The sequence below is a fragment of the Microtus oregoni genome, unplaced genomic scaffold, assembly GCF_018167655.1.
Source record: "Microtus oregoni isolate MIOR12 unplaced genomic scaffold, Mior012 000122F_ref0000035, whole genome shotgun sequence".
Taxonomy (NCBI): domain Eukaryota; kingdom Metazoa; phylum Chordata; class Mammalia; order Rodentia; family Cricetidae; genus Microtus; species Microtus oregoni.
Window position 1 is genome coordinate 1,162,493 of NW_024544754.1, and position 27,487 is coordinate 1,189,979.

General features: G+C 42.8%; 1 protein-coding gene across 2 annotated transcripts in view; it reads right to left on the reverse strand.

Annotated features, from left to right (window-relative positions):
* LOC121444401 (oligophrenin-1-like) overlaps positions 1-27,487 on the reverse strand; it is a 365,423-nt gene that overhangs the window by 326,706 nt on the left and 11,230 nt on the right. Inside the window, exon 1 of one of the 2 annotated variants that reach the window (XM_041646216.1) lies at positions 8,477-8,556. The exons of the other annotated variant lie outside the window; for it this stretch is intronic. The gene's annotated coding sequence lies outside the window, so the exon portion shown is untranslated. Of the gene's footprint in view, positions 1-8,476; positions 8,557-27,487 lie in introns of those variants that run through there. 2 annotated transcript variants of the gene reach the window in all.

Below are 27,487 nucleotides of genomic sequence, written 5' to 3' on the forward strand. Positions count from 1 at the left end.
ATTTCTGCTGTCTGTCAACTTGAAGGTAAATCAGTTAGAGTAAAGCATCAACCTCCAGGGAGTTAGCTACAAAAGGCAGTGGCGCAGCAATGAACTTACTGATATGAGCACACAGAGAGAATGGCAACGTAGATGAGGATGGCCAGCATCTACCTAGAGTCTCTGAGAAGATGGCTTGAAGGAAAAACGGTTTTACTGATTTTTCTGGGCACAAATATTGATAACACTTTCCAAACCCACTGCTAACCAAAGCCACCATTAACCCCTTCCTGAAGCTGAAAGACTACAGTAAATAAAGCATTTCCTTTTAAGGATATATTTCAAAATCCAGTCATTTTATGGCAGAAAAGACAGGCCTCTGTGGCCAACCCCACCTTGGCAGCAGTCTCCCAGAATATAGCCTGAAGTTCCAGAAATTTAAAAATCCTGAATCTGCACTAGTAGTTGTTGCCAGTGGCCTCACTGGGCTGGTATCCAAACTCTAGGGTCTAATATTTCAAAAGAAGGCCAAACCCAATATTGCACAACCTTCCTTATTGTTTAGAAGTGTTTTATTTCAAATAATCTTTTGCTACCAGCAAATTCTCATATATACCAGGGGAACTAATAACCATATTTGGCTCTGACAAAGCCATTATTTTCTGTACCACCCACCAGCCCACTTCTTCCAGCCAAATTTTCTGCAACTGGTACTAATTTTCATGGATTTACATAAACCTTGTTAAAATCCTCTAGTAATGAGGTACAGGGTAAATAGAAGCAAGCACATGATATACCCCTAAGAAGATGTCAGCACGAAGCACATTGTTTTATGCAATTAATATATGCTAATAAATAAATAAAGACATTTCATAAATTCAGTAAGAAAGAAGAAAAAACTTGATTCCATCTAGCATTTCAAAGGGCATAAGATAAATTGACTATGTTGGAGTATGGTACAGAGAGCTTCTCAACGGAGAACGATTTTACTTAACATGGATCTAGCAAAATTTCCTGACTTAGGAAGGAGCTGGGATGTGGCAGAATGCTTTACTAACATGAACAATGGCCTAGGCTGGAACCTCAGCACCACAGAAACTAGACCAGGCCTACTGTCTCAGTACCCAGGATGTGAGAGCAGGAGAATCGAGAGGTCAAGTTTATCTAAAACTACAAAGCTAGTTTGATATCAGCCAAGGCTGCACAGTAGGTACAACCCTGGCCAGGCCTACACAATAAGATATTGCCTCAAAACAGAAAACAAATACTTTGGAATTTGGGAATAGGGGTTTAGCTCATTGATACAGTACTTACCTAGCATGACCCTAGCACCACAAAAAATTAATAATGCTAAAATTTTTAAAGTTTAATATTTTTACAGACAATGGGAATATGAAATGACTAACCTTTACTGTCAACATCACTAGATTTAGAATCACCTAGGAAACAAACACCTAAGTGTGTTTGTGAAGCTATGTGGTGCTTTAAGAGAAAATGGCCCCCAAAGGGAGTGGCACTATTAGAAGGTGTGGCCTTGTTGGAGGAAGTGTGTCACTGTGGAGACTGGCTTTGAGTTCTCATATATGCTCAAGCCATGTCCAGTGTTTCAGACCACTTCCTGTTGCCTGCAGGATCAAGATGTAGCTCCTTCTCTAGCACCATGTCTGCCTGCATGTTGCCATATCTACCAAGATGATAATGGACTAAATTTCTGAAACTGTAAGCCACCCAGTTAATGTTTTTCTTTGTAAGTGTTGTTGTGGTCACGGTGCCTCTTCACAGTAATAGAAACCTCACTAAGACAAAGTGTTTCCAGAGATGTTTTTAACTGAAGTGTAATGCCCATCTTGAATGGAAATGATACAATTACTTGGGCTGGACTTTATAAAAAAGAGAAAGTGAGCTGAGACCTGCTGTGGAATATTAGTGGAAGATGTGTCACATTTGTTTATGCTGTGGGACATTTGTTTAATGATGTAAAGATGTGTTGCATTCTTTAATGTTGCATTTGTTTAACTCTGTGAAGCTGTGTTACTTTGACTGTCTAAAACACCTGATTGGTCTAATAATGAGCTGAATGGCCAATAGCTAGGCAGGAATTAGTCTAATAATGAGCTGAATGGTCAATAGCTAGGCAGGAAAAGGATAGGTAGGGCTGCCAGGCAAAGAGAAGAAGTAGAAGGAAAAAAAGAAGAGGAGGAGTGAGAAAAGGAGGAGAGAGGATGCCCAGCCTCTGAGCCAGATATGGAATAAGAAGGAAAGAAAAGATATAACAGAAAAAGAGAGAGGTGAAAACCCAGAGGCAAAAAGCATATGGGATAATTTAAGAAAAGTCAACTAGAAAGAAATAAGCCAAGTTAAGGCCAGGCATTTATAAGAAAGAATATGTCTCCATGTGAAGCTGGCTGTCAGGGCCCCCAAAAAGTAAAGAATAGTAATAAAAAAAAACCTACAAGCAGCAGTATGCATCTTTGTTTCCTGACTGGATTCAAGGCGACCGACCAGCTTCCTGTTGCTCCTATAAACACAGCTGAGAATTACTCTTGCCGCTATGCCTTCTCCACCATGATGGATTTTACCCTCAAACTGCGAGCCAAAGTAAACTCGTCTTAGGTTGTTTTCTCAAGGATTTTGGGACAGCAACAACAAAATGAACTAATGCAGAGGATCAGCTGCATTCTCAACAGGGAAGAGACTTATCTGTCGGCATGCACTGGTTGTTTGATCAGATTTCTCTTTAGGGAAATAAACTAGGCAACAGAGGCAGCAGTGAAAACAAGTAGGCACGCTGTCATACAATGTGTCATCTCAGCCCCTGGAAGACTGAGGCAGGCAGATTATAAGCCCTGTCCTCAAAACAAAGAAAGAAAGAAACAAAAAGCAAAGCATGCAGTGGCACACTGAAGAAACAAGAGAGGGCCCCAGGAATTAGAAAGGAGCTACAAATTCATTTAGAGGGATTTTTGTTTTACTGTTTTGTTTTTCTTTCGAGATAGGGCTTCTCTGTGCATCCCTGGCTAGACCAGGATAGCCTCGAACTTGCAGACATCTGTCCACCTCTACCTCCCGAGTCCTGGCATTGAAGGTATGTACCACCACCGCCGGCCCCATTTGGGAGGCTTTTAAACACCATAAATTCGTGGCTCCACCCTAGAACTACTGAACCTAAATGTCTCTCAGGATGGAAGGCATGAATTCATGGTTTAAGGTGATTTACTCTAAAAGCAACCCAAGTTCACAGGAACAATTTGAAGGATGTGTTTAAGATAATGATCTCTTCCCACATGCCTGCATCAACCATCACAATCCATACCACCCTGCCTCCAATCTCACTGTCCCAAAGAGGACAAGGATGAATATTTACCACAACATTTCCAAATTCCACAGGTAATGAGAATCGTCTGGGAACGAAAGGGGGGAGAGAAGTGGCAAGGCGAAAGGAGGAGAGGTGACTCAGTGGGTAAGAACACTGGCTCCTGCAGAGCCCCTGTGTTAGATTCCTAGCACCCACAGGGTGGTTCGCCACCATCTGGGACTTCAGCTTCAGAAGATCCGATGCCCTTTTCTAACTTCAGAGGGCACAAGGCATGTGCCTGGCGCTCATACATACATGTAGGCAAAACACTCATTTACATAAGATAAAATAAATCATTTAAAAGAAAAACCCATGGTGACATAATTCTCAATAGTGAACATTTGAAAGCTTAGGTCCTTAAGATTGGGAACAAGACCAGGAAGCTCATCTTTGCACCTCCTGTTCCACACATACAGAGTTCTAGCCAGACCAATTCAGGAATAAAAAGAAACTTGAAAAGCATCTCTGTACACCTTGTATCTAAACAAACAAAAAAAAAAACTCTAAAGATTCAGTATTAGAAAATGCCACATCTAATAAATTCAGCAAAAGTGCAAGTCAAAAATCTACATGTAAAAATCAGTTAGAATTAGTGATAAACAATCCAAAAAGGTAAATATTAGCCAGGGCCACACCACTTTGAAAAGATCTTCTATTGTGGCTGAACCATGATAATTCCCAAACTACAAGAATTTGATTTCCAGAACTAAACTAACTTATTTTTCAGAGCTGAAGAAACTGCTGAGTGGTTAAGAGCACTTGCTGCTTCTGATGGGGACCCTGTTAGGGTGCCGTTACCCACATGGCAGCTGACAATCACTTGTAACTCCATTGCCAGAGGATCTTAAGCCCTCTTTGGGCTTGTCAAGCACACATGCATGCGGACAAACATTCATGTACACAAAAGGGATGTAAAGCAATAATGAAGTAACTCGTTTTTCTAGATTCTTGCCTCTCCTACCCGGCGGGTTAATTCAAAGCCAGCCTGATTGCAAACACACACTATGAGCTACTCATCCATCCCATGGCACAGAACCAGCCTGCTTCCTCTGAAACCTACTAGGGCCTCGCACTCTTCCACACAGGCCCCCATCATGCTGCCGTCTGTCTGTGGCATCAAAAACTCTTCTAATAAATCTCTTATCCAAAAGAACAACCAGCCTCAGTGTCCACATCGAATAACCAACCTGAAATAATGGAGGAAGGTCATTGGTTAAATAAAGAAACTGCCTTGGCCCTGATAGGACAGAAAATTAGGTAGGCGGAGTAGACAGAACAGAATGCCAGGAGGAAGAGGAAGTGAGACAGATGCCATGCCGGTCCTCTCCAGGGCAGATGCGATGAAGCAAGCCACCAGGTCAGACATGTTGAATCTTTCCCAGTAAGACTGGTGCTACACAGATTACTAAATATGGGTTAGGCAAGATGTGAGAATTAGCCATTAAGAGGCTAGAACTAATGGGCCAAGCAGTGTTTAAAAGAATACAGTTTCCGTGTAATTATTTCCGGGGCTAAGCTAGCCGTGAGGGTGCGGGGCGGGACTAAACACAGGCCCGCCGCTCCTTCTACACTGAAACCTTTCGGTAATGAAGACAATCATTTCACTTAGTCCAGCATTAAACAAAAACAAGTAAATGTAAAGGAGGATGTAAAAACATACTTAAGGAAAAGCACAAAATATGGCTTTAAGAAATTAAAGACATGGCATGGAGTGAAAATAACGCTGTAGGAAGACAACACCCAATACAATGTAGACTCCATGCAGGCCCTAAGTGCTTTTCTCAGAAATAGAAAAAAAATCTAAACTTCACAGGCCATCTCAAGAGACCCTAAACAAAACAAATGACCTTGAAGGAGAATAACAAAACTGGAGAAATCACACTTGTGATTTCAAAACTTACTAAAAGTCTATGCTAATCAGAACAATGTGGTACTGGCAGAACGACAGACACACAAACAAATGGAACAAACTACAGAGTATGGTTAATTAATTTTCAACAAATATCCCAAGATCATTCCATGGGAAAAGGGCAACCTTCCCGACAAAGTGGCAATGGAGAAGCTGCCCATCTACATCCCAGAGAATGAAGTTGGAGCCTTACCATATGCAAAAATAATAACAACAATTGAAATGGTTCAAAGGAGCTGGCGTACAGTTCACTGGCAGAGCATTTGCCTAGCATGTGTGAGGCTCTGCATTTGATCTCCAGTGCTGCTGAAAGAAAAATGATGAAAGACATCGAGCTAAAAACTGTAACAGTTATGGAGGGGGGATGGCAGAGGTGTCACACATGCCCCGAAGATTGTCGTAGTGGAGCTATTTCCTTCTTGTGTGACATGACCATCAGCCAGCATGAAGCCGAGTTACTGTGGTGACCTACAAAATACACTGGCCCGCAAACATGACAATGAAATAAGCAGAAGAACACACTGAAAGCTAGGTCCCTGGTAATAGGAATTAATATTCCCTCCTCGGAGGGCACGGTGAGGCACCAGACACTCACCTGAGCATCTAGTCACCACGCCCTCTTGGCCCCAGCTGCAGTGGTCTTGGAGCGAATCTAAAAGGTGGGTATAAATACCTTTGAGTCACTTGGGTCCTTGTAAACAACCCTCACACATGCTCCTAGAAGTAACCTGAGTAAACTCATTGGTTCACCAAGCTGGACTTGGAAAGAATCTTTCTTGGCTTTGTTGATGCCCTCTTGACCTGGAACAAACAAATATTTCATGACAACACCTCACGAAAATTATCGACCGGCACAGGAATGAGTGAGGCAAGGTAAAAACACAGCAAAGCTTTGGGGCACCTGGAATGGGAAAGTAGCCACTCGTTTCCAAGCCTCGTTGAAGCCCAGCCTCAGCTGAGAAGCAAGAACTCCAACACAGAGACCAGGGAACTTGGGTCAGTTAGCAGAACAAGTCAGAAGCCTTGGATTTGATCACTGAAACTGCATAACCTGGGTATGGTGAACTTAAGAGTCCAGATTTACCAGAGTGGAGGCCCCTAAAGCATAGAGGAAGTCCTCCTGCCGGTGGCGACAGAGCTGGGCTGGGTCTTCCACTGCACCGTCAACACAACATTCTACCACCGACTTACACTCTTACCAACATTTATTATCCCAGTTGATGATAGATGCCCAATTATGTTTTTCCCAGTCCAAGTGAGGTCATCGGTTCTGCTTATTTTCCAAGTTGTCTCCCAATGTTCATTCCCACAGTGGCCTGAATTAGTCACTATGAGACCATTGCTACAAGTGAATAGTATAAAATGGGGTTTCAGAGCTGCAAGCAGAGCTCAGTGAGTTCTTGCCTACCACGCACAAGGCCTTGGGTTTTGTACCCAGAAGCATACCCATACATGACCGAGTACATTTGATGAAAAGTACTTATAAACTAAGTGACATTATATCTGAGAGCTGCTTCAAATTAATCCAAACCCAAGGGGAAGGTAATAGACAATGGACATCAATAAAATAAATTAGTTCATAAATTAGTTCATTGTAGACACTGGATATGGGTGAACACGGGTTAATTTTAGTATTCTCTATGACTTCTAGTGTATTCAAAACTTTCAAATCTAACTGCGAAGGCAGCTGGACTCATAATGGAAAAGCATGACGACGGGGCAACTGCTTTCCTGAAGGAGGCAACAGTGTGAGAAGTCATGGAGTATTGCTGGGAGCTGCAAGCTGATGCTTTGCTCGGGAGCACTTCATCTGCAGGCAGTATTGAATAACTAAAAAGGGAAAAGAGTGGGAAATGACTATATTCTCAGATAAAAGTGACCAGGCTTGGAAAAGCAGCAGGACGCATGTGGACAAGAGAAAAAAACGAAGATCACTGCAGAAATCCTGCTGAAGGGAACACTACCAGATGTGGTGGTCTACTGCATGCGAGGTGTCAGGGAGGAAGTAGGGAGGGACAGGAAGGAAGTAGAGAGGGAAAAAAGGGAGGACAAATGGACAGGCTGTCTTTGAAGTTTCACGGCTGGCTAGCAATACCAGAAACCAAAACAAGGAAGTCAGTGGGACGTGGGGAAAATGCTTAGCTGGGTTTTTACTCAAAGCAAAGCAAAGGAAATGACTAAATGCCAGAATGAATGTAATCATTAAACCCCAAGTGTAAATAAATCCTGCCACATATCTTATGTGGAAAGGCTTTGTGATCTGTTCTTGTCCTACAGCCCAGTAAGACTCACAAGCGGTACTACGTATCACACACAACACATGCTAAGCAAAAGAACTACATATCACAGAGCACATGCTAATCGAAAACGAACTAGAAACAAGCCTGGTAAGATATTCAGAGGCATGCTGACAAAGTCAGGTTTCAAATGACTCCACTCATTTTCATAATAAAAAAGAGAGTCAAGATAGATTCCACACAGGACCATGAGTTCTGAAACTGATCAGCTGGATCGTGCATATCCTTTTCCTCTGAGAGATAAAGAAACAGAACCAGAAAATCAAAAATTACAGCATGCCTAATGAAGAATTGTAATTGGACGGGAGCATCAGAAGCAGCCTGCCTAGAAAGGACAACAGTATCCCACAAGATAGGAATTGTCAGAAGCCAACACTAAATACTAGTCAGGGGAGAAGATTTAAAAAGAAAAAAAAACAGCTCAGGAGGAAAGGAACCCAGCTCTGAAAGGTTTCCAGCCCACAACTGCGGCAGGCCACTCGTTAGTCGGGAATCTAAGCTCCACAGAGTTTGTTTTGGAAGTCTTCAGCCCACAAGCCTCAGAATCCAGATACAGAACCCATGCGGGGCACAGAATCAAGTGGTGAGAATGAAAGAAGAGAGGCACATTGAAAACTCAAATTCAAAATCCTCATGGGGCTCGGGATATACCACAGTGGTATGGTGCTCATCTAGCATTCGGGAGGCCCTGAATTCCATCCCCGGTATTGAGAACAACAACAACAAAAAAAAATTGCCCTGCCATGCACAGTGGCAACACAGTAGTTATAACGCATGCCTATAACTGTAATCCTAGCAGTCAGGAGCCAGAGGCAGGAGGATTTCTGTAAAACTGAGGCTAGCTTGGGCTATGTGGTAAAACACTATCTTAAAAAAAAATCAAATCAGGAAGACACAACTCCTGGGAAGAAACCTTCTTAGAAGGGTGGTACTTACTACAGCTGAACGTGAGAGCCCTTTTTAAATTGCTACTCTTCACTGCAGATCAGCAACATTTGACACATGTCTGAGCATGTTTTCTTTCCAAAGGTGTTGATGTTGAAATGATAACCCATTTCCAAACGGGAGAAATCTAGGCAAGGTCCAGGGAGCACCTAACTCAGTAACTGAACCAAGAGGAACCATGCCTTTCAACTTAAAGTAAATAAATAAACTAAGCCGGGCGAGGCTGCAGCGTGCCTGTCATCCCAGTACCCAGAACGTGGGCAGGAGCCTCATTAGTTTATGACCAGCTCAGGCTTCCGCTAATGAGACCTTATCACAAATACAAATAAAAAATATATTTTTAAAGATTTCCCTATCCCAGTTGTGCTGCTGTGGGAACTCGGAGAGTAGCACCAACGGGCTCTTTCTTCTGTGCCTTGTGTGTGACCCTGGGCTCAACAGCACGAGTCAAAGGAGCAATGATTAATCCCAACAGAGGCAGCATTCTGAATTCTAAGGCTCTGGGTACTGCATGTCACGCACTGCTTGACAGGCCAGGCACTTCCTGAGCCAGTGGAACAGCTGCAGCAGTGAAGTTCAAGGAAAATGCTTATGCGCCCCAGAACTTCACTTTTCAGCAGTTTCCTGGCACACAAGGCACACGTGGCAAAGCACCCAGTTGGCACCACTCTGGGAGCGTCTATAGTCCTCTGTCGTGACGGGGAAGACTGCTATCATTAAGGTGATTGTACAGATAAAGAAGCCAAAATTAATTTCTTATACAAGTAACAAATCTATCGATCTCAATGAGATGTCAAAATGGTACAGCCATTATGGAAAATAGTATCATGCTTACTTAAATGTTTCAACAGAACTACGAGACAATCCACTTCAGGTAATATAGGCAATGGAATTCAGATGCAAACCTCAGATGGGTATTTGCATAGCACTAATACATTCCCAATAGCTAAGAGGTAGAAACAACCCAAAGGTCCACTGAGGAACAAGCCAATAAACAAACCGTGGCATATACATGAAAGGGTAGATGTAGTCTTTAAACTGAGTACATTCTGACATACACTACACCATGAATGAACTTTGAAGACATTATGCTAAGCAGAATAAGTCAGTCACCAAACGGTAAACAATGTATAATTCTACCCACATAAAGGAAATAAAATAACAAAAACAATATGAACGGAAAATAAAAACCTGCAAAGGCCTGGGGAAAGAAGAGAGAATTGGTGTTCGGAGGGACAGCATTTCAGCATTGCTCAGCATTGCAAGATGAAAATGCTGTGGTCAAGGAAGGAAATGCAGTGTTTTTACCATCACTAAAAAGGAACTGGTGGGGCTAGACAAAGAGAGCTCAGTAGTGATGTCTGTTTGCTGCTCTTAGAGAGGACCTGAGTTACATCCACAGCGCCCACCATGAGAGACTCGCAGTCACCTATAACTCCAGGCTATCAGATTCGTGTGGAATGTTCAGGTAGGTGCATAGTACCACCGACCCCTACATAAGATGCCTCTAAAGTTCCACGCCTTGCAGATCTTAAATCAGCTTTTATCCCCAGACATTTGTAGGTTCCCTTCCTGTTTCAATTTATCTCAATTGTCACTTCCTTTTCTTATCAAAGTTTTGTCTCTAGCTTTCTTCCTCATATCTGGTTTCTACTTCTAAGGGTTTGTTTGCACATTGTTTTCTCGAGACAGGGTCCCACTATGTAGCCCATACTAGTCTCAAACTCATGATCCTTTCCCCTAGTAATCCCAGTGGGATTACTGGCAGGCATGCTAGCTGCTTCTACATCTCTAAGGAGTGCAAATCACATACATTTGTTATTTATTAAGAGCCATTAAACTTAGGACAGCATCCTTTCCCTGGGATAATGCCTAGCACCACCTTAACTATTTAAAAAATGTTTTTGAGGAGCCAACCTCAAGATTCCCAGTTATTATTCTACATGGTGAGATTTATAAATTTGACTTTCCTTCTTTATTTTTTGAACTGGAGATAAAGTCCAGGGCCTTGTCCATGTTTGACACTGTTATTCTTTGGTCGCTTGTGCCTTTAAGGGACAAGCCACGCCCATTCCTGGCAACCTCTGACCTTCCGTCACCATCTTGGCTTCCTTCTTACTGTCCCCTCTGGCATGTGCACACGTGTCTCTATCTATCTCTGTCTCCTCTCTCTCTCTCTCTTTCTCTCTCTCTCTCTCTCTCTCTCTCTCTCTCTCTCTCCTTTAATAAATGTTTAGCTCTATGCCTATTTTTTGTGTCTATGTGTCTTTTACCCGCCACCCGTCCACACCCGCCCTGTTGGCTCTCCCGGACCAGCCGCATGGCAGAACCAGCCAACTGCCTGGGATGGGCACCCACTGGGAATCCGCCAGGGCTCACCGCTGGTCTGCGAGCCCCCCCCCCCCCACACACACACACACTCGCCACCACTCTGGGGAATAAAAACACAGGGATTTTAGAACAACAGACACTCTACCACTAAACTATATTACCAGCCCAAACTGACCTTCAGTGTACAATAGCCTTACCATAATGCAGCAAGTATATGAGGAAAAAATTACATTTCTTGGGTAGATTAAATTAGCTATTCAAAACCGGGCGGTGGTGGCGCATGCCTTTAATCCCAGCACTCGGGAGGCAGAGGCAAGCAGATCTCTGTGAGTTTAAGGCCAACCTGGTCTACCTGAGCTAGGCTCCAAAGCTACAGAGAAACTCTGTCTCAAAAAAACCAAAAAAAAAAAGCCATTCTAAATGGCAATTGAACCCCAGCTTACAAACAAGAAGAAATTAAGCCACAGAAAAAAAATTACTTGATTCCTTCTACAGTTTTAAAATCTCAATTGACTAACATTTTCTATAGGCATATAACAATTAAAAATAGATTTTTCTGTTTCCAGGCGTGTACCATCAGCCCTAGTACAAGGCAAGGGTTCTTGATCAAGTGTCAGGTACAGGAAACAAGAGCTCTCAAAGGCGAGCTGTACTTAAGATCACATGATTAGCAAAGATCTGGGTGTTCTCTCTGCCGAGCCACAGGCTCACCCTAGATGATCTCCATGAGTGCAATCCAGTATTCCCTGAGAACATCCGATTGCAACTGGAAAGGAGATATGGCCTGATTCCAAAAACTACAGGTGCAACCAAATACAGCCATCACTAGGGCGAGTATTTGAAACGTTACAGATACAATGGCAATGCTCTGGAATGTTCGGAACAACATTCAGAATATCCCAAGACAACTGGAGCTATTTCAAGAGGACACTAAAGGGGCTCTAGCAGGCCCAAATATGGCAAACATGTCGCCAACAGGTTTTTCACTTTTACCCTTCTCCCCCATTCCCTCTTCCTTGCTAGACACCAAAGTCTATTTCCTTAGTTCACCACTTCCTCCTTCTGACGTGGACTACCAAGGCCCAGAGAGCAAAGTAATCAAAAGCCCCTTTTTAACTACCCTAATTAATAGGCCCAACCAAAATGAACCAAATCATCCTAACTCAGGGGTGTCCCCCCTTTCCCATGACAAACTGTCATTTGCCTATGGGCCACATCTGTCCCCTCCCTATCCAAAGGCATCCTCTGTCTCCCTGGGGCAAATATCCCTCCTGACTTCCCCCAACCCCACACCCACCCATCTCCCTTGATCCTTTCCCCTTCTCCCTTGACCTCTGTCTGTCTTTGTCTCTTCCACCCCTGCAACTCTGTGCCTCTGGGGCAAACATCCCTTCCCCATTTCCCTTGGTTCTTTCCTCCTCTCCCTCATCTTCTATCTGTTTTTGTCTCTTATGCCTTGCCCTTTGTCCCTCTGGGGCAAATAAATCTCCTTTGTGCTGAGAACATGGTCTTGGGGTGTCTTGTGCTGACTTTCAGGTCCTTTCAGACAGAAAACAGATCCAGCAGAGGGAGGGTGTTAAAATAAATGTTAATTTAAAAAATGATTCTTTCACATAAAAACGCAATGACTAAAGGCTGAGAAACCCTCAAGATCATACAAGGTGGGGGAAATGAACTCACTTCTTTTAATGAGCATAAACCAACAGAACTTGAAGAAATATCTTCTTGACATTTCAAAGAATTGTTTTCAAAGCTAAATTTAGGAATGTTGGGAGCTGGGGGAACAGCTCGTAAAGTGCTTACTATACAAGAGGACCCGAGTGTGGATCCCCAGCAGTCAGGAGCAAAGCCCGGCACGGCTGGGAATGGTGTAGCTTACTTTTATGATGTACAAGGATCTAGGGTCAATACTTGTACCTAAAAGCGGGTGGAGAGGCATGGCGACCTGTGTCTGTAATCTTAGTATTGGGGAAACAGAGATAAAAGGATCCCTGGGACTTGCTGGCCAATGGTCTAGCTGAATCAGTCAATTCCAAGTTTCTTGTCCCAAAATATAAGGTGGAGAGACACTGAGGATGGCCTCTGACATCAATCTCTGGCCTACACAGGCAGGACAGATACCCACACCAACACATGAATGTGTATATATGCATGCACACTATACATATGAAATTTAAAAAGTCAAAACTACAATGAAAAATTAAGCAATGTTATAATTTCATGAGGAAACTCTCTACCCCACGTTATTTCAATTAGAATTATAAGCCTGTTTAAGATAGGATTAGAAGAATTAATATTAGATCAAGACACAGAGAAATGAGGACTTCTTAGTATTTTACCACTCTGGAAATTAATATCACTCTTCCCATAAAGTAATGTTTAATATCATCGTCCAATACAAGATATCCAGCTGAATAGATCCTTAGTCTGAATCAGTCACTTGCCTAGTGGATTTATGAGTTAACTTGCAAACATTTTATGAATTTGGAAGAAAATGTTAAAATTATGTATTATGTTCTTCAAAAAAAATAGAATGGAATTACTGTGTGATACCACAATTGTACTTTAGGAATATGCCATAGTACATTTGTGCTACTAAACCAAAAACAACAGACAGAATAATTTATTTTAAAAATTTTTGTGCCTGCAATCTAATCATTCAGAAGGTAGAAGCAAGAGAAAAGAGAGTTCAAGGCCAGCCTTGACTACATAGCAAGACCCTACTCTCAAAAAAAGGTATATTTTCTAAGAAATCTATTTCTCACAAGTAGACACTGGATGGTATAGTGGTTTACACTTAGAGTCCTAACACTTGGAAGTCTAAGACAAGAGGTTTGCCATGAGTTCATGGACAGCCTTGGCTACATTGTGAATTCTAAACAAGCCTGGACTAAAAGTAAGACCTTGCCTCGAAAAAAAAAAAACTCAAATGAAAAATTTGAGACTCTGTAAAGTCAAAAATAAAGGTACCAGGACTTACTGGGGGTCTGCTGGGTGGTCTGGCCACATTCAAGATGGCATCTTTAAGCCTGCATCCTGTAGAGGAGCAGAATGCCACGGAAAACACAAGGTCAAGGGGGAGACTTGGGCCATCAAACTCTTTAAACAGTGTTAATCCTGGCCTGGGGACTGAACCCGGAGACCTGAATACCTCCCCAGAGGCCATACCTCTCAGTCCCGTTGCTTTGGAAATTAAGTGCCACCATATGAATTTTAAAGGACACATTCAGATCATAGCAGGGAAAACTCCCAAAATAAATGACAAATATTTGCACACCATACTCTTATAGCAGCATTTTTTCCAACAGCAAAAAGGTGGAATATATGAATAAAGAAATACAATTTGGTCGATGCACACAATTCAGCCTTTAAAAGCAATAAAAGTCTAACACGGGTTACAACATCATTGTATGCTAAATGAATCCAGAAGGGAAAATGCTGTACAGCTCCACCTATATGAGATACTTAATTTAGTCAAATTTTTAGTGACAGAAAACAGAATAGCAGCTGTCAGAGGCCGAGGCAGGGAGCAACTGGAAGCAATCGTTTACTGAGGGTAGGTTTAACTTTACACATTGTAGAGAGTTCTGGAAATTCATCATGTTGATAACTGCACAGCAATGTCAATGTATTTAGTAGCAATGAACCATACACTTGAAAACAGTTCTGACAGAGTCAGGGTCTAGGTCAGTAGCATGCACTAGGTGAGTTCCATCCCTATTACTGGGTTGGGGGGGGGATTTAAATGGCTATGATGGTACCTTTTATATTGTATCCATTTTACCACACTTTAAAACTACTTATCAGCGTGGCATAGTGGAACATGCCTATAAGCCCAGCACTTGAAAGGCAAGAAGATCAACTAACCAATGGCAGCCTGAGATATACAGTGAACCCTATCTCAAGACAAACAGAGTGGGGCTTGGTGACACACACCTGTGATGCACAGCATGGGAGGTGGAGCCAGGAGGATCAAGATTTCAAGGCAACCATCGTTACAAATTCATGAAATCCAGACTAGCCTGGGCTACCATGAGACCCTAACTCAATATACAGAACAACTATTTATCAGACACTATTTAACACAGGCAATTTCCTATCCACATAGGGACTGAGAGTGAAAGACTGTTCCATAACTAAGAAGAATTTGCAAATGGGGGTCCTATCTGAGCTATGTACTTGAGAAAGGGGGAAGTGGAAATTTAGTATGGACTTTCATTTGGAAATGTCTCTTTTCCTGTCCAGTATGAATCTTTTCGATCACTTCTGATAGTAGACTAGGAATGAGTTGCCTTGGTTCAGTAATGCCTTGGCCACTGTGCCCCACCACCAGGAAGAGCTGCTGCCAATGACCGTAAGGCAAACAAGAAGCAAAAGGAAAGACAAACAACCGTCCATCACGGCAAAGTTCCTCCTCTCCAGCTTTTTTTAGGTCTAGTGCATGATAGCTCCTGTTTGTGAATCTCTTGTGGGGTTTTTAATGACTTCTATAACAACTAGGGCATCGTAAAACATTCAAAAAGAGGCCAGCTTGTGGCTGAAGAGATGGCTCAAAGGTTAAGAGCACAGAAGGCTCTTCCAGAGGTCCTGAGTTCAATTCCCAGCAACCACATGACAGCTCACAACCATCTGTAATGAGATCTGGTGTTCTCTTCTGACCTGCAGATGTACATGCAGGCAGAACACTGAATACATAAGAAATAAATAAACCTTTAAAAAAAAAAACAGCAGGCCAGCATCTGTCTTTCCTTTGAAAGGAGTTCTCTGAACATTCAGTGTCTGTTAGCCCAGCCCTGTGGCTTTATCAGGAAAAACAACTGCAAGCTAATCAATATCACAGAGCGTACAGGTAGATTCAAGGACTCCATGCTGGGGAAAGTCTCATCCCCCTCTACAACTATAGCACACACTAATGCTAATATGCTCTTCCTTCAAGCCAACCCCACCTGCCTGAAAAATCCACACCAGGACTGTCTATCCTTCCCTGCATGAACCCAGGGACTTTGGTTCAACTTCAGCTCTGATGCAATAGGCAAAATTTCGATGTGATGTCTTTCCTTTCTTTTCTTCTTGTTCATCTATTCCTGGGTTTATTAGATTATTTTTCTTTAAAGAAAATACCATGACCAGATTGTAATGTCTTCTTTCGTTAACTAAGCGATGTCAGATAAAACATGGCACTCCCACTGCACTTCTTACCCCACTCTCCTGGTTTAAGGAGAAGCAAGGCATCAGCTGGTAAGGGGGAAGGAAGTCCCTCTACTGCATAATGCCCAAGAAGTGACCGGAACGGAACGGAAAGCCTAGAAAGGGAAGAACAATGGGCAAGAAGCAAAGCAGACAACCCATTATCAATAAGGCTATGCTGTCTCTGTAAACCCTCCAACGGGCCACTTCACTGTTAGGGGGGTCTCAATTTGTATGCTAGAAAAAGAAGGTGCTCTAGTGCATCCAAATAAAATAAAGAATGCTGACAACCAGGCACTGTGTTAGGAACTTCAACACCCTGAGATGTTCCCCTTTCTCAGCACCATCAGAAGTACCAGAGATGAAGTAGTATACTCACGATGGGGCGGGGGTGGGGAGGTGTTAAAGGAAGCAGACACACCAATACCTTATCTGAGAATGAAGCTGGCCTTACGTGGTGCCCTAGGAGGGCTCTCTCATCAGTTCCTACTTTACTGTCATTCAAGTACATACAGGGCCCTGTGGCAGGATGATATTTACACGCATTTGCCTTTGCTTGTCACTTCCCAAAATGCACTCTGGAATTTTCAAAGAATGATGTACATATAACGCCAGCTAAGTTACCAATACAGCCCACTTCAGTTTATGGTATAAATTCTACCATACGTGGAAGCACTTAAATTGCTTAGTAAGAATTTTTAACAATGAAGACAATTCAACACTGGCAAGGTCCTGGATTCAGTGTGCAGCACTGCAGAGATGTGGGCAGGAGGGTATTATTCTCAACGACATTATCTGATGCATATATTCAATGACCAAATTTGGCACTACTGTCTCCAGTTATAACTGAGAAAGCGGAGACCTTGGGAAACTTACAGAAGCGAGAGAGATGTTCCAGTGGGTGACGTGCTTGCCATGCAGGCATGAGGACCTGAGTTTGATCCCTACTACCCATGGAAAGCCCAGCCACACTGGCACACATCTGTACCCACAGTGCTGGGGGAGAGGGGGGTCAGAGACACAAGGATCCCAGGAGCTCACTGGCCAGCCAGCATAGCCCAACATATGAGGCTGCATCCTCCTCCTCGCCAAGCCCAGGTCTACCTGGGCTATATCAGACTCTGTCTAGAAACAGCAAAGGAGTTAGATCCAAAAAAATGAGCTCCAGGTTCAAGGAAAGACACTGTGTCAAAACAAAAACAAAAAAAAAAGTGGGGATCAAGTGAAGGAGAACAACTGGGGAGACCCCTAACATACACACACAGAGAAGCATACATGCACATATGTGAACACATATTAACACACACGGGGGGAGGGGGTACAGAGCTGGCCAGAGGTCACCAGGCAAGTTCACATCCCAGGTCTGCAGGCCTCCAAAGGAAATCGTAATGTATGCAAGTCCGTAATGCTAAACCGTGCCATTCTTTCCTGAAAAGCTTAATTTCCCAGACATCAAATATGAAGATTAGAAACTCAACTTCAGCCAAAACCACATCTTCATCTATTTAAATCCCAAATGTCCTATAAGTACATAAAATGACAAAAGTAGAAAACTTAATTAAAACCTTGAAGTTTAAAAGTTAAAAATTTCCAAAGCAAAACAGTTTCTAGTGTTCTCCACATACAGAAATTACTGAAGGAAAAAAACTCCATGTCTTCTCCAGCCCTCAGGCTGTGGAGAAGGCTTGACTCCATGACCTATCCAAACCTCTTCGAAAATCAGTTCATTTCCTATTCTCTCTTCCATGCTCACCAAGGCGAACCTATGAGAATTCTCTCTGCCATGCTAACCTTTCGAGTCCAGCTCACTCTAGTTTGGTAAAGTTGCCAGAAATAACGTAAGCCGCCATACTTCAAGAAAATGTCCTTACCAAACCATACCAAAATAACTCCACAAAAAGAAAAATCATACAAACAAACACAAGGAAGAAATAGGAACTTAAGGAAACAGAAAAGTTATCCTCAGCATTCCTTTTCTTTAGGCCTGACCAGTTGCAAACAGCCTGTCTGGACAGTGTACCCTGTGGTGACTTCTGTGCTTCCTGTCTCTTCGCTTTCACTTCTTGGTATATTACATCATGGCTAACTAGAAAGGGAGCTGCTGTCAGCCCCCATTAATGAACCAAAAATTCCCAACCTTATCAAAGAGAGAAAAGAACCCCTGCAGCTTATGACAAAGAGAGAGTGTAATACTGAAACCTTGCCTTTTCTGAGCACAGAGATGCAGGTTGCTTCTTCCGTATCACCTTAGCTGAACAGTTCGTCTCAAAGCTTAAAGTTCCAAACAAATAGACATACACAAAAAGACCTTCATAAATGATCCCAAATATCCGAAGACAGCTCCTAAGAGGCAAGAGGACTGCAAATTCGAAACAAGCCCAGACTACATAATGCAACTATGTCCAAACAAAAAGAAAAAAAAAAGAAAAAGAAAACAGTTTTTCACTAGAGAACCACTGCAATTTTGAGTGGGCACTAGGGAAAGCAAAACTCCTAGATCAGAACTGACATGGTGTTATGCCTCAGGGTAGGAACTAGGAAAACAGGGCTTGGGGCAACACTTTGCTCACTCAAATGGTAAAACAGCTCGGAGTGCCTGCTAAACACCAAGCATTCATACTGTGTAAGGAAGTAGGCTATTTCCAGAACCACTTCCTTGCACACCTCACTACACAACCCAGCTAGCGCCAGACACATTCAAGGAAGGAGGTGCCTTGCCAGACCCAAGGAAGGATAGCCAACTGACTTTGTTCCACTTAGTTCAGTCTTTGGAGGGCTACTGTTAACTCAATGAACTAATTCTGCCATCTGCCATATCAACCACTGATGATATAAAACCAAAGGGGTGACCTTATGCGTTAAAATTGTTTTTTTTTTACAAAAGCACATATTACTTATTATGGGTGGCACATAAGATTTGGCCACACGCTGACTCTGCTTTAGCACAAAGTGAGAAAAAGGACCTCCAGATAAGAAAATGGCAACTCTTTATCTCCTCTCCTTTATTCTTAGGACTTTCAACAAAGAGCAAAAGAGAAATGATGCAAAGCCAGGAAGTTTCCTTCGGCCACTATCCTCAAAGATAAAAGCTACAGAACATCTCAAAGCTCATGACACAGATGCATTCAACTTCTCGTCGCCATCAGAAAACAAGAATCTTCACAGGTTCAATGGGCAGAGCAGGGCTACATTTATCTTGTTTGTTTGGTTGCTTTTCAAGACAGGGTTTCTCTTTGTAGCCCTGGCTGTCCATAAACTAGATTTGTAGATCAGACTGGCCTCAAACTCATGGACATCCTCTGCCTCCCGAGTGCTGGGATTGAAGGTCTGCACCACCACCGCCCAGCTACATTTATCTTTTCTGCCAAGAAGATGTTTTTTATTAAACAATTTTTTTCTTGATTTTTGAATGTTTGGGGACAGAGTCTCTCCATAGCACTGGTTGGCCTGGAACTCCCTATGTAGCCCAGACTGCCTCCAATTCACAGCAACCCTCTTGTCTCTGCCTCTCTAGTGCTGAAACTCCAGGCATGCACTGCCACACGAAGCTCCTGAGCATCAGGAGTTTTTTAGAAAATTATATGCAATGGATTATTATTCATCCATAAAGGACAAAGTGCTATTGTTTGTGACAAAATTAATGGAACTGGAGGGCCGTAGACTGCATGAAATAAGCCACGTGCAGGAAAACAAACACAGCATGTTCTCGCTCATCTGTGAAAGCTAAAAAGTTCACCTCAACATTAAGGGAAAAGGATACTAAATCCTGGAGACTGAGAGGGGGTGAGAGGTAGGAGAAAAGAGCAAATCAGATGATGGGCACCAAAATATAGGCAAGGGATTGACTATAACTCACACTAAGTTATGATATATGTTATAAAGAACTAGGAGAAAGCACTCTATACCTCCAAATATCAGACACTGTGTGAGACAATAAAACTCACCCTCAGTGATCAGTGTGTACCGTATCTATGGGATGACCTATCACACACTGTAGCCCATAAATAGGGCTATTACATGTTAATTAAAAAAGAAAATTTAAACATCCTGTTATTAACTCTTGCTTGGTTCATCAACTCGGAAGCATGCTATGAGAAACACGAGAGGCACAACTGACCAGAAGTCTCCAGAATAGAAGTTACCGGAGGTCCACACATTAGCAACAGCAGTTCCAAGGTTCCAAGAAGTTCTAAGAGAGCTGTTAATTCCTTAAGGATGAAAATATCTCTCTCTCTCTCCCTCTCCCTCTCCCTCTCAAAATTCTCCTTGGAGAAAAGACCAATGAAGCAAGTGCTGCCTTGCCCAGTGGGCAACTGACTACTTCAATCAGCCAGATCTTGCTGGACTTGTTAGACCTGACCCAAAAGCAACAATTGCTTCAGAAATGATGCCAGGCATAGGCATAGCTAGCACAAAGCTGCCTGGCGCAATGGAAATCCCTATTAAAGGGAATCTCCAAAACCATGCCAATTATCCCCCTACTGCCAAGGAAGCAGGAACAGATTAAAGGCGCATGGGTAAGAGAAAGTCCTAAATACCTCTATGGCTTTACCAATATTTATGACCTCTTTGAATGGAAGCTGCCTGTCATGTGGCAGCAGAAGCTCTGAAAGACTTGAAATCAGAGTTTGAAGTGGGGCAGATGAATTGTCAAAGCGAGACACTTGGCTAGGAGAGCAAATGAAAAGCCAAGGCACAATAAGGCAGGGTGCCTGAAAGGCCTCCTGGGGTCTTGCAGGGAAAGGGAACTGGCAGCCTAAAATCCTGATGGGGGGCCAGAAGTGCTGAAGCTAAGGAAAGAGATGGTAGGAGGAGGCCCGGCTCAAGGAGCAGAAGCAGGGCAAGGGTGAAGGCAGGCGAGAGCTGAGCAGACACCCAGGAGAGCCTAACAGCTACAACAGGACAGAGGCAAAGGTGTTACAAACTCGGACAAGGCCAAACTGCTGACTCCTGACGCAGTGTGACCGAGCAGGAAAAAAAAAAAAACACTCAGAAACCAAATTAAGGTTTAGAGCCCAAACTGCTACACTAACCAAACTTTGTACATGACCAAACTTTAATTTCATCATCAGGAAAACGGAGACTTTTGCCTGCTCTGGGTTACTTTACCTCCCCCAAAACATAATGCTTTGCCTGGTTAACTCATGACTGTGAGATCACAGATAAAACTCTGCTGAACTGAAAGATATGCTTGGTGGTGCTGGTGATAACACCCAGTCATGCATGCTAGGCACATGCTCCACCACTGCGCAACGTTCCAACACTCCGAGGTCCTTATTTTTAGGACACCACCTAACAATATAATGGTGTCAAGCAATATATGTTAGTCCCCAACCTTAATCTGTAAACAGTGAAAATGCTCAGGTTTCTCTGTAGCTTTGCAGCCTGTCCTGGAACTTGCTCTGCAGACCAGGCTGGCCTTGAACTCACAGAGATCCGCGCATCTCTGCCTCCCAAGATTAAAGCCTTGCCACTGCCAGGCAACTGATTAGTGCAATTTTAGAGATAAACTCAAGTTCAAAAGCATTGGCTTCCTCATCTATGAACTGCAGGTAATAACACTTCCTTCGATTAAGTTGAAGAATGCATATTAAACAACCTTATCAGAAAGAACATGAAATTAGCTTGGTAGGGAGGTGGAGGGAACCTAGGAGGAGTTGGGGGAGAGAAAAAAGAATATACTCAAAATAAATTGTATGAAATTCTCAAAGAACAAATAAAAGTATCATTTAATGAAAAGACCTTGTGTATTGCAAAGTACTTTGGAAATGGTAGTTTACACTCTGAGCCACAGGCAGGATCACACACACACACACACACACACACAAAACTTTACTTGTTATCTAAGACAAATATTGTTTTTTTTTTTTTTTTTTTTTTTTAGAGCTAAGACAAATATTGTTACACTTAAACGCTAACTCGACTGTATTAGAATTATTTCTCCCTCACTCACAGATTGAGAGTGGTCAGTTACAGTTAGAGAAGTTACCTTGATCTTCTATAGCTCCAGGTTCTGGCATGCAAAAATCAACCAAAAAACCCTACAGCTTTAACTTCAGACTCAAGGAACCTTCCCCTACTCCATTCCAGCAGATCTGCAAAATGTGTGGTTGTATGCAGGCCCACAACTGGAGGTGCATTCTTGGCTAGAAGCACCCAAGAGACTCTCACAAGGTGTAAATGGTTCTGAAAATAGAAATGCGGTTCCACAGAGGTTGGTGACAAGCAGACACTTCCAGTGTGCACTGTTGTACACAGAGCACGGCGATGGGACAGATATTAGGTTTAGTACTGATTCTGTGATTAACTGACTCTAAGATATGCGTTGGCACCCAGCTTCCTCATCTGAAATATGGAAGAGTTTCATGAAACGTCACAAAGGCCCTTTGCACCGTATGCATCTATTTCTGGCAAGATACCACCCATTGGTGAAAAACCAGGGGAAGGGGCATGGTGATACAGGCCTGTAATCCCAGAAGGATTGTGAGTTTTTCAGGAGTGGGTTACCCAGTAAGACATTGTCAGAAAAGGGGGAGGTAACAGGAGGGGAGGGAAGGGGGCAGGGAGGGGAGGGAGAAGGAGGAAGGGAGGGGAGGAGAGGGGAGAGGAGGGCAGGGGAGGGGAGGGGAGGGGAGGGGAAAGAAAGAATGAAGATGGTTAAACAGCATCTGTTCTCCACAAAGGAAAAGCAAACAAAATGCCAAGAAACCCCAGCTTTCTCTCTCCTTCCATTCTACCAGCAAAACTGTGTAAGCCCCAGCTGGTTAACACACCACTGCCCAGTCTTTCCCCACCTAGTACCATTCACAGTCACCCCACAGAGCCTGAAAAGTCAGGCGTGCACTACTGAAGGCGACCTCACCAGGTCAACTGAATGGGAGTCTGCCATTCTGGGGTTTCAAGGACAAAAGAAACGCAACGTGTCCACTGTGCAGGGACTCACAACCCTCCTGTGTCTGATTCCTCTGCTCTAAAGAAAATTGTAAGGGGCGAATGCGTAGATAGCACCTCCACTGCCTGCTCCTCAGGGTCCTACTCCGCCTAACAAATTAGGGACGGGTTAATTCAGCACTCGTCTCCTCCAGCGTCCACTGTCACATGCACAGAACCTCACTTCCCAGTCGCAGAGAGAGGCATTTCCACAACAGCCTGGCTCTGGAAAGCGAGCTGGAAGCTGAAGCGTGGCCCTCCTGCTTCTGGGAAGTCCTTAATGAAAACCTTTTGAGAAAGAATGGCCTTTCGTGAAGTTCCTAACATGGTGCGGTACTGTTGGGCCTACTGCTTGCCACTTGTGAGAAATTCCATGCCGCCCTAGGACAAAAATAATGTAGGGAGGGGAGAGGAATTTGTCACCCCCATGAGTAATGCCACGCATTTCCCAGTGTATACTACACGCTACACCAAAAGCAGCTGTTTGCACTAGGTCAACAGACAAGCAGAGATGGGAGGCCCCACCAGCTCCTACTCTAGACTCCTAGGGAAGGAACAGAAAGGGCAGGTGTCACATCACCAAGATACATTACCATCCTATAACAAGGGAAGAAAAGGCTATCAGATGCTAATTAGGGTGGCGGGAGACTGCTGAACAGGGGAAACACCTGATCTCAGTCATGATCCAGGCAAAGAAGAAAGGACAACGTTCCACTAATATGCTATCCTGCTGCCAACTGGGTCATTCCAAACAAGCACACTCCCCAGCACCAATAAAGGGCATCCAAACAGATGGAAGCAAGGTACCTGCTTCAGAGTACAGTGCAGAATGTGCCTGGAATGGGAAACCAGGAAATCCCATGCCAGTCCCAAATTGGACTCTAGCTCCTCCTGGTCACAGAAGGAATAATTCTCTCTCTCGGTTTCCTTTTGCCTAGATACACACCCAATGCTACAGACATGAATCTTTCAAAACAGCCTTTCAAGTCTGATACAAGGGAGAACCAGAGACATATCTAAGTCTATAAGGTAAGCACTTCTGCTTTTCCAAACACAATGGCATTTTATGTTTGCACACAGCTCAAAGTTCCTACTTAGGCACCGTAAAATTCACCCAGTGCACAGCCAAGTGGTTTCAGTATACTCACAAAGCAGTACATCCACCATCATATTGTAATTAAGAAAAGTGCACAACTCCAAACAAGACACTCCTCACCCCTTGGCAGTCACAATACAGTTTAACTCTCCAGCCCTGAGCAAATAGTAGCCTGGTGATACTTTAGCAGGTTGACTTTCTGGAAGGGAATCATAAACAATATGTAGTTTTTATGAATGGCTTTTTATTATATGTTTATTTACCTCTCAATTAATGAACGTTTAAGCTATTTCCCGCTTTTGGTCATTATAAATAATAATTCTGATAGATATAGATAGACAATATAGTACAATTGTTTATTTGTGGGGTGATTGACTAACCATTGTTGAAGAATTGCAAAAGATTAGCGGCTAAACTTTCTAAATGGCTACAACACGCTATGCACACCAACAATAAATAGAAGTTGCAAATTCTCCAATGATGTTTGCCATTTCACCGGACTCAGCTGGTCATGTTTTGTTTCGCTTTATTTTATTTTTCGAGACAGGGTTTCTCTGTGTAACATCCCTGGCTGTCCTGGAACTCACTTTTTAGACCAGCCTGGCTTTGAACTCACTAAGATCTACCTGCCTCTGCCTCCCAAGTACTGGGATAAAAGGCGTGCACCACTGCCACCCAGCAAAGTCATATTTTTAATGTTTGTCCCTGTCAGTGCTTGTTTTATTTGTATGTTTATTTAGGTATGCATGTGTGTGCATGGGTGCATACATGATACAGCATGCATGTGAAGGCCAGAGGAATATTTACAGGCCTCTGGTCTTTCCTTTCTCCACATTGGGCCCCAGAGATGGAAATCCGATAGTCATGCTGGAAGTAAAGTGCCTTTTACCACTTGCCTGCCCCTGTTTTGCTTTTTCTTTTGCTTTTAATATGATTGGATGGCCTTGAATTAACTAAGTGACTGAGAATGACCTTGAGTTCCTGACGCTCTTGCTTCAACCTCCTGAGGGCCAGAAGTGCAGGTGCGTGCCAGCATACTTAGCTACTTTCGTCATTTTTTTCAAATTTATTTACTTTTAGTGCATTAGTGTTTTATCTGCATGTATGTCTGTAACTGAATACCAGATCCCCTAGAATTGGAGTTACAGACAGTGGTGAGCTGCCATGTGGGTGCTGGGAATTGAATCTGGGTCCTTTGGAAGAACAGACAGTGCTCTTAATCACTGGGCCATCTATCTAGCCCCTACTTTTGTCATTTTTAATTGGATTTTTTGTATTTAATTGAATTATAAGCATTATTCCCATACATATACATATATGTGTATAAAACTCAGTGTGTTTGTGTGTGTGTGTTATCAAACATAACTTTTCAATTTTCCCTTTTTATTGAAGTGCACTAGAAGTTCTAGGCAGGATAGTTGGGCTCCAATCTTTTTTTCTGAATAAAATTATTTCTACCACAAAATTTAACTTGTAGAACTCTAACTTACCAATTTTCCCGTTTGTCACCTGGCATCACAAATAAGAAATCACTGGCTGATTCAAAGCCAAGAAGTTTGAAAACATCACTTACGTTCACGGTTTTACAGTTTTAGTTCTTACTGGGAAGCATCTGATCCACTTCAGTGAGGTTCTGTGTGGTTTAAAGACTAGAACCCAATGTTAGTGGATAGCCCGGTGGGCTGACCCAGCACCATCGGCTGATGCTTTTTCTTTCCACTCACTCATGAAACTCAATCGACCATCAATGTGAAGTTTCCTCCCCCAATTCTGTACTCCACTGACCTCTTAAGCCTTTATCGATGGCAATATCTTCATTAGCACAGCTCAAAAAAAAAAAAATACCTAAAGTCGAGTGGGGCAACTTCTCCAATTAAGTTCTTTTTCAAGATTGTTTTGCCTGACATGGGTCCCTTCCCTTCCATGTCAATGTTAAAATGTCCATGCATTTTGCCTGGTATGATGATGGCTCATACCTTACATCACCCAGGAGACTGAGGCAGAGGGACTATCACACATTCAAAGTCAGTCTATGCCACATAATCAATTACATGCCAGCTTGGAATGGTGTAAGATGCTAATGAATTCCAGTAACAAAGCTACTTGGCTCGAGACAGTGTTACATGCATAGATCAGGTGGAATATATTGCCATCATAACAAATTTTGTTGTGTTTTTTTTTTGATACAATATATTCTGATTACGGTTTCCCTTCTCCCAACTCCTCATAGATCCTCCCCACTTCCCCGCCACCCAAAATCCATACCCTTTCCTTCTCTCATTAGAAAATAAAGTCATCTAAAATTTAATAAGAAAATAAGCTACGACAAAAGCAAAGCAGAATGGGACAAAACAAAGAAACAACAAAAACAAAGAGCCAAAGAAAAAGCACAGGAAACACATACAGACAGTGAGACACACACACATTCACACACAGAGAAAGCCATCAAAACAAAATCGGAAAACATAATACATAAGCAAAAGATTTGTAAGGTGAGAAAAGAAATGCCCAGACAAAGTGCTGTGAGACAAAAAAAAAAAAAAAAAAAAAAAAAACCTCCCAAAATACCAGTAAGTTCATTTTGTGTTGCCCATCTACTGCTGGCCTTAAGTATGCTTTGTATATAGTCAGTGAGACTCCACTGGAGAGAATGAATTTTGACCTTGCTAACAGTTCTCAGTTAGAGAGAGCTTCTGGGTTAGGGATAGGGTCTTGGGTCTATCTCCCCTCTCAGCACCGGGATGCCCTCTGGCTTAGCCCTGTACGTACTGCCATAGTCTCTGAGTTCATAAATACATCAGTTCTGTTGTTTCTAGAAGGCCTTGTTTCCTTGGTGTCTTCCATCCCATAGTAAGCCTTTAACTCACAACCATTCGATCTTTTTCCCCTTCAGTAGATCTTTCATCTCTTTCAGTGATGGGAGGGGGCGGGGCTCGGCCTTGCTCAAGCCAGGCAAGCCCTCTTACTACCATACTTTATCCCCAGCTCTCAATGATGTTTTGTAATTTTCAGTGAAAAGGTCATGGACTTCTTTTCAATGTATTTCTAATTAGGTCAGCAAGATGGCTCAGTAAATAAGGCACTACACATAGTAGAAGCAAAGAACTGACTCGTATATCTTGTCCTCTGATCTCTGTGTGCATGCGCACACATACAGACATAGATCAATGAATATCATAATTTTATGAATTTTCATTTGTAAAGATTTTATTCTTTTGGTGTTATTATGAATAATATTTTTCTTAATTCAACTTCGGAATGGTCAACATAGAAAAACGCGACTGATTTTTTCTATACTACCTTGCATCCTATAACCCTGCTACACTTAGCGTCTTGAGTCATCCTCTTCAAATTCCCTAGGCATCGGTGTTTCTCAACCTGTGGGTCATCACCCCTATTTGGGGGGGGCTGCATATTAGCTATTTATACTACATTCATAACAGTAGCAAAATCACAGT